This window comes from Anas platyrhynchos, chromosome 1, assembly GCF_047663525.1.
Source record: "Anas platyrhynchos isolate ZD024472 breed Pekin duck chromosome 1, IASCAAS_PekinDuck_T2T, whole genome shotgun sequence".
Lineage (NCBI taxonomy): Eukaryota > Metazoa > Chordata > Aves > Anseriformes > Anatidae > Anas > Anas platyrhynchos.
In genome coordinates this window covers 104,530,764-104,539,775 of record NC_092587.1, presented here as the reverse complement: position 1 = coordinate 104,539,775, position 9,012 = coordinate 104,530,764, and positions in this window count along the sequence as shown.

The following is a 9,012-nucleotide window of genomic DNA, read 5'->3' as shown; positions in this document are numbered from 1 at the left end:
GGCAGGAGTGGTTTCTTACTGCTGGCCCGTAGAGTCTAAGCCAGTGAGGCCAGTCTGGGTTGGAACACGTGCACTCATCCCTACCTTAAGTATAGCAACTGCGCAGTTATTTGGTAGTGGTAAGAGTAAGCGTGTTGAACAGTTGAATCAAGCAGCATCTGAAAGAAGAGCACTAGTATGTTTCTCTTTTACTACATTCATATTCCTTAACTGTATCATAAAGTAAATGTGAATGTATGTGTGGTTTTTGTATGTTATTTTTTATAATAGTTTAAAATTTTGATCAAATATCCCTTCCATAAATTGCTCTTTCATTAAATAATTCTAGTAGCTGGAGACTTCTATCAAATACCATAAGATATAAGACTGCAGAATCCAGCGCTTTCATCATATTTGTATGTGCCATTCCACAACCAAGCATAAACAAGAAGGTATAACATAAAAATTAATCAGTAAGGAGGAAACTGAGCATATATTCTGTCCCCCTCCCCCCTTCAGTTATGTAGATTAAGTCAACAATAACTAAGTCCATAAGCTAAGCCAGGGTCAAAGACTGAGATCAAGGGAAAGCATGGAAGGTAAAAAGAGAGAAATATTTTTGGATTTCAGAAAGTTCTTAATCCATGGCCATGATACTGCAATACCTAGCCAACACACAGATTGCTGGTCTCCACATGATTTTCTGTGTGATATACAGTAATAACAACAATCATTCTAAAAACATTGACATTACTAATTAGCTTGAGGCTAACTTTATGAAGCTTGACAGATTTCTTAAAGACCATATGATATGTCCAATACAACTGAATATTGGCAAGATGCTATTAACCACACTTTTTTCTTCTGTGTCTGCCAAAATACATAGTAGAGTCAATGGATATTCCCCACAGTAAATTACAAAGTACAGCAGTGCTCAAATGCATATAAACTAATACAAAACTTCCCATTGCAAGCTTTGCTGCTTCTGCTGTGAAATAGAAATAAATTGATATTTTCATAATGCAGTCAGGTTAGGTCTCAGAGTCTGATCAACACACATTTCCACAGGCAACTGTACTACATCTTTTGCGTTGCTTTTAATGAAGCTGCAGTGTTCATTCTTAGCTATATCTTGTTGCCTGAGCAACAATGCTTTGAATTTGGATTGCTGTGTTACTCAATTTTGCTCAATCAAATTAAATGAAGAAAATAAATCAGAGAGCATAGAGTTCAGGAAAAAAATGCAAGGTTTTCTAGCCCCACCTCCCTTTGATTTAACACCTCGTCAGTCCACAGATTATGCTCCAGGAAACATAAAAAAAAAAAAAAAAAAAAAAAAAAAAGAATACATGCTACAGAAATTATGCTGAGATGGGGTTATAGGCACAGAGCTTCATTAGCAGCATCCATAACTTATGGTATACATTGTGTACATATGGTATATGTTATATGCATACACACTCAGATGTAAAATGAAAGATGGAAAACAATAAATAAATAAATAAATAAATAAATAAATAAATAAAATGGGACAGAGACAGGAACTTGACAAGAAGGAAGGGGAAGAACAACAACAGAGTCCAAGAGGCTTCCATGGCTCCCTGCAGTGCAGTAGTTGGCAATAATGAAAGTGATGGGGATGACAATCATTTTTGGCCATGTTTTTCCTTTGGTGTTATATACTTTTTGTTTAGGACCTCCTCAAATTTCCTACTGATTGCTCCCATTTAAGATGTTCTTAGCATTGATTGGAGTATGGTAATTGGGTGCAAATATAGCACATTAGTTGTGAAGCTTCTCTGTGTATTATTTGGATATGAAAAATATCCTTATTGGAAAATATTTATTGAGAATTTAAATGACTTATCTATGTTATTGTGCACCATATTTGTTCTTCACTAATAAAAAACTAACAACCACAAGAGAAGAGGTAAGGCAAAAAGGGGGGCAAGACAGGCGACTGCCACACCAGGCGTAGTTGTTTTCCATGAGAACCTGACGTAACAACAGGTTTGCAGGAACAAGGGCATGAAAACAACACAAGCACAATAAAAGAAAAAAAGCGTGACAGAGGCTCTGGAAACTGCTGGCTAAGATGAAAGGTTACAGAGGTGCAAACAGCAAGTACCATGCAGCAGTTTCTAGAAATTGGTATTAAGTAAACCTCTTTGACAGGCTATTGACTCTTCTCAGTAGCAGCTTTATCAAAATGTGCAAGAGGCTAACAAGTGGTCCTAGTCAAGAGATCAGTTCATATCTCTGAGAAAAACAAAGCCATACGTGCTTTATTTCACAGAATCACAGAGATTTTCTAGGTTGGAAGAGACCTCAAGATCATCGAGTCCAACCTCTGACCTAACGCTAACAGTCCTCACTAAACCATATCCCTAAGCTCTACATCTAAATGTCTTTTAAAGACCTCCAGGGATGGTGACTCCACCACTTCCCTGGGCAGCCCATTCCAATGTCTAACGACCCTTTCGGTAAAGAAGTTCTTCCTAAGATCCAACCTAAAACTCCCCTGGCGCAACTTAAGCCCATTCCCCCTCATCCTGTCACCAGGCACGTGGGAGAATAGACCAATCCCCACCTCTCTACAGCCTCCCTTGAGGTACCTGTAAAGAGCGATAAGGTCGCCCCTGAGCCTCCTTTTCTCCAGGCTGAACAAGCCCAGCTCCCTCAGCCGCTCCTCGTAGGACTTGTTCTCCAGGCCCCTCACCAGCTTCATCGCCCTTCTCTGGACTCTTTCGAGCACCTCGATGTCCTTCTTGTAGTGAGGGGCTTTGTTTCGTAACAAAGAATCACACACCTGAAAGCTACGTGACCCAAACAAGCATCTCCATTCTTTGTTGGTCTCCTTCTCCCTGTGAGAGGTGCTGGTGGCGTTTGCACTGCATGTCACTGTGTGTCACTGCCTGTGCATGACATTCAATATCCCAGCTAAAAAAAATCAAATCCATTAAAAGATAAACTCTGCTGACAGTGTTGATAGCATAATTTGGGAGGAAGGAGAGAGTTCTTTTTTAGTCTTTTGGTATTTTATTTTTGGAGTAGTGGCCAACATTTATTCCTGCAGTGTTATAATTTAAGTCCTGATGAGTTACTTAAGAGTTAATTTCACTAAAATCTACTGTATCTCCCATCTCGTAACTTTCTCCTCTCTGATTGATGACCCAGAACAGCAACCAGCAGTCACATCAAGGGATCTGCAGTGGCTGGAGGAAGGTGCCTCTCTAATGAGGTTACCTGGCCAGCAGGAACCAAAAGGAGAGGAAAACTGTACGAGGTTTGCTTCTGCCAAGCAGGCTTCCAGTGGCATTAGCGCTTGTCTTTTATCTGCTTAGATAGGAGTCAAACTGACAAGCTGAAGACAACAACAGTCTTATTTATGGTTTTGCTTTGTAAAGCCTACTTTTCAGGGCTTGTGTACCAGAACCGTATAGTCATGCCTGGGTGGCTCACAATGAAGATGAGAGCTGAAATCTGTGCAGAATAACTGTTTCTAGATTTCCGTTTATTTACTGCATTTTTTTTTCTTTTTTATTTTTCCCAAGGAGAGAGTGCAAATGCAGATTTTCTGAAAGTGTCTGTTTAAGATTAACATAGCATTGTATTTGAAAATTAGGCACATCTATCTAAATGAGAATCTTTCAGAGAAGGCTTTCTACTGAGAAATATGTTAAGCTTGATGTTCCTTTTCACTTCAGAATAATTTAGTTGTACAGAAAGAAAATCAGCCAAACCGAAATGCAAAGCTTGTTATATCCTATGAATTTCCACTTTGCCTTAAAAAGATGTAACAAGGAACAAATATAAAATGCATTTCCTACAGTGCTCATTGCTGGATAGAATTTATGCCAATTACAAGGTTATGTTAACATCTCTGGGAAAGCATGAATAATATCAATATCAGGAAACACTAATTTGGCTAAATGTTATTGAAATAAAAATGTTACATATTTTTACATAAAGGAAATAACAGTTTGACATCCAGTTGCTGTTTAAATATCTAGCCCTATTCTAATATTATGTAAGCTTTTAAATTGTACTAAAGCAAAATCATATAATAAAATTGGAAAATCACTTCAGGGGATGCGTATTTGTTTTATATATGTATGCATACATATAAAATAACACGTAATATAAATATACATTTACATATAATCAAAGAATAAATTGTACACCTACAAAATATATTTTTAAAAAGAATGAAGAACTTTTAACAGAAATTATCAGAGAAGCAACCATAAAGGCTTGATTCAAATTTCTTAGGTTAAATTCTTTTTATTAAATCCACTTTTCCCTGCTCAGCTATCGGTTTATTATTGATTCCTATCAACAGCTTCTCTCCAGTGATTCACTCTTGAAATCTCTCTCTTTCTGAATATGCACATTCTCTGTACATGAATCATCTCACAGCAGGACAAATCTAATCCTTATTCTTCTGCATGACAGCGCAATGCCAAGCAAACACATTCAGAGCACACAAAGGAAGAAAAACCACCACCAATATCAGCATACAATGTATTGTTTATGTTCTTCCATACATTTTCTTGCTTCAGGCAATCCACTGACAAGCCCAAATCTGTCTTTTTAGCATAATACAATAAGACAACAATTTATGTGTGTACACTGCATTTTATGAATAAAAATAGTATTATAAGTCAAATAACAGTTGGCCTTACTCTGCAACTAAAGAGATCAGTGGAGCTCCCAGGGTAAGCACACGTCTAAGAAAAAAGGGCAGAGGCCTGCTCCCTGTATGAGAGCTTGTCCACCTTGGTTCCTTTATTTTATGGAAGAGTTGTCTTGGAGAGATCAACCAGAGCATCCAAGGCAGCGCTAGGGAGTGAGGAGCCCCACCACACACACTCCAGGCAGTCAGAAGTCCAGTGCTCCTGACAATTTCTCTTTTGCTCAGAAGCATACGCGCACACTGGTTCCATGGCAAGGCCATCGTCCCACACCAATTCCTTGTGGGTGGCCATGCTGTCTTAAGCTGTATCATTCTTTCCACAAATAATAATATTTCACTACAGGAGACAAAAAGGTTCCTTTGGTCAGATATCCTTCGTGCTAGCATGAGTTTAAGAGTAGTCAGGGAAAGAGCAGTCCATAAGGGGACATATTACACCAGAAAGACTAAAAAGGTGTTAGCCATAAACATAACTACCTTAGTCCTTTGTGTGGACGTGTATGATGACTGCATTCTTGAGCAGGGTGCTCAGTTGACCTCTGAGTCCCTGAGCCTCAGTGTCCACTATTACAGATCACAAAGCATCTAAATACCTGCCTGTGGTACAATCAAACCACATAACTGTGGTCAAGCCCTATGAGCTGCTTGGCACACAAGGATCAATGGGATTCAGGGCCTGCCACTGCAAGCACATTAAACAAACAAAACAAAACAAAAACCCATATTAATCACCAAAAGAGCTGATTAAGCCTTACTAAAATAATTACAATGTTGTTTTTTTTCTTATGTCTCAAAACTTTTAGGGATAAATTACTACAATTTCCCGTTCTTACCAGCTATGTACAAAAGCATGCGTGGTTCTTCACACTACAAATACAGATTTTTTACATTAGTATTTCCATTGCTTACTACCATATAAACTATACCAATAGTGGCTCTACAGAAACTTCTGAATAAGTCATTAGGTGCTTCTCGACAGCATCTCCACTTCTGGATCTAGGTGGAAGAGCTGAAAATATTACCTACCTATATACCAGCTCATTTTTGCTGCCAGATAATTCTGCTGGCATAACAAAAATTGTATGAACGCACAAAATTTTCTCCAGTGAAAGCCTAAACCAAGCTAATTTAAATCATCCTCATTAGTGTATTGCAGTGATGCCAAAGCAGAGGCTGTGGAACTACAAACGCCTCTCTGATGATTAAATCTTGGCCACTGAAATACAGCCGTGAGGGCTGAGAAAAGACACCTTTTACTTTACAAGAAGAAAAAGCCAAGGAACTAAAAAAAAAAAAAAAAAAAAAAAAAGAGACAAATGTAAGGCACCTGCTATTCTAGAAAAGTAACTGCAGCTTTGTGTACCAAAGTCCATGGCAACAGACCAAGGGCTAAGAACTGCCTGGAATCTAAGACACCTTATGACAGGACAAGATTCTGATTTGAGGGAGGGGCTGAACACTTCCAGACACTTCCATCCTGGTTTGCCTGTCCAAGAGCTCCCAAGCCACCCCACTGTGACTACTGGGACCAGAACTGCCATGGAGGGCAGCCAGCAGCACTAATTGCAGGGCTTCCGCTCTGCAGTTTTGGTATCACATACTCACAGGTATGATTATTAAGGGCTAACTTTTTTTTTTATTTTTAATATACATATATATGTAGTGATAATGACTGGCAAGGCATCTTTTTAATGGCAGTCAACTGAGTAAAATTTTGTACTACATTTGAAACTAGTCTAGCTTCTTCTAAACTGTCCCATCACAGGAATCTCTAATTCCCCATTTAAGTTGTAATATCTATATCAAAATTTGGATTTGAAAGTGTGAAACTCTTCTGCCTGTCACAGGACAGGCCTTAGTGTGTTAGTACTCTATTTCCCAGTTTCAGCAACTCAGATACAGCATTCTTCAAACAGTTCTGCAAGGGTTTCATGCACTTCATTTCCATGTTAAAGCATGATTTGATCAGAGATGTATTAAATTTACCACCTCCTTTTCCATTAACCTGAAGAGTAGGACTATCAGAACCTCCAAAAAAAGTTTGTTTTCTGATAATAGAGAGAGCTACATAGAAAAAGTTCAAAACTGAGAAAGACAGGTGTGAAGGGAACAGGGATTTTTCTGCAAGGACAACACATTCCTGTTGCATTAATGACAGCTAGATTGTGAGGACAGAGACCTGGCATTGACAATTTAGACACTCAGACATGGTAAAAAAGCAGCACGAGACAGTGTTAACACAGAAGGCAGTAATTCCATTATAATTTCTCTGTCAAGCAAAACTTTCAGAGTTTCTGTTGTGATAATTTTAATTAATGCAATTTACTTTGTAACCGGAGAATTGCTTATGCAGAACAGAGTACATACAGTGCATTGTAAGCACTTTGACATATTCAGTATCAGCTCAGGCTCCTGCTCATGCCTTTCTGCTTCCTGAACGTTAAAGCATCCTGCATTATATAAGCAAACAATTCAAAATAAATCACTTGCAATTCTTAACATATTACATTTTCCCATAAACAATGAGAGTCATAAGAGGAATACAAATGAACTAGAATGAACCACATTAGAGTCTTACTATCTCTGTTTACATTTTATGAACTGGGCCTTGCGTATATGGATTAAAGCAAGCAGTATTTGGATGATACACCACATTGTAGAGAAAGATACTGGTTTTTCTTTTAATGGTTTCCCTCTTCACCTTCCACGTTACTGAAGTTGAGTTTGAAGTAAATTATTCCTCTCCACTTGAACTTGAGCCTTTTTTCTTGTAAACAACAGAAGACATCGTTTGCATAGAGAACTGCACTACCAGTGACCTAGCTACACTGCCCTTGAAGATAACGGTGATTTGCCCAAGTGAATCTATTTCATCAGATGCCTTAGGGAGAGACTTGGAATTACTTTGCAGTCACAAAAAATAACTGCATACATTTTTGCAAGCTCATAATTGAGGACAACATCAGCATTATCAACAGCCATCTCCTTTAAGTATTAAAAGTGGCAACTTCTGCTGACATGTTTAGTTCCAACACTGGCTGGGCCGGGATGTCCTGAGAACACACTGGATTCATATAGACTGGTTCATACGTGTGGTAGCCCATGGGATGCATGTGCAATACAACACAACCTGCATCCCATTCAGACCAGCTGGTTTCTGAGCAGGCCAGGAGGACTAAGGGTGCCTGGAACCACCAGTTGGAAGCAGAGGTAACTGTAGCCTTCAAGCATCTTCAGATTTACATGGCTGCTAAAAATCACCATTTTTGATGCAGGGAGAATTTGGGTATGTGTGTCTATTCCACAGAATCACAAAATAGTTGAAGTTGGACAGCATCTCTGGAGTACATCTAGTCTAACTCCCTGCTCAGAGCACTTTTAGCATTGCTGCTGAAATAAGTTGTCCCACCTTTCTCTTGTACTTCGATCCCTGTTTCCACTTTCACACTGTCTCCTTCTCTTCCCCTTTTGTCAGCACAAATATTGGTGCAGCTGTCTGGTGAACTGAAATGGTGAACATATCTGAGTTAAAACTAAACTACGCTATATGTAAGTAATTTTAAACTAAATCATGTCTCTGATGTGGCTCACAGCAGCTGCACCAATGCTTATGCTGACAAAAGATAAGATATAGCCCAAGGCCAGAAACGAAAAGCCAAGAGCAAGAAGGACTGGGCCAATTCAGCCTCTAGCATACTGAGTTCTGCTGTTTAAAAAGCATATGCTAGAGTTACAGTTTGGGGTTTCTAATTTTTATGGAAATAATTACAATGCTATAAGTTCAGGCCTGGATAGAGTCATGGCAATGTGAAATTGCCTTGTAGTGGCATAGCTCGTTCCCATTTCTGAGCCTGTTGCAGCCATATTGCCTGTAGGGCAAAGTCTGAATCTGGATCAGCCCCTAGACCACAGGAAAGTTCATTTGGTGAAGGATCTGACTTGCTTCAGACTCCAGATGGTGTAACACCCAGGCAGTCTGAACCCACATAACCAGCTTTGGTCTTAAATTGCAACACATGATTTCCATATCACACATCAAACCTAAAGGTCTGCATGACTAGAACGCTTGGTAACCGTGGAGAAGATGCCAGCAAGTGTTAAAATGTATGAGCACAGTGCTATTTTTCAGATGTGTATAATTAGAATGGCTGTTGGAAAAATTATACTGAGAGGTCTGAACTAAATAGAGTACAGTAACAGCTTGATTCAAGAATTCACATTCGATAGACCTGCATATTATGCAGGGATAGTGGGAAAGCACTGCAAGTTTTGCAGCAAAGATGCAGGCTGCTGAGTATAGGCAGCTCTTAGGCTTTGTCCAATTGTCCAGGTCAGCT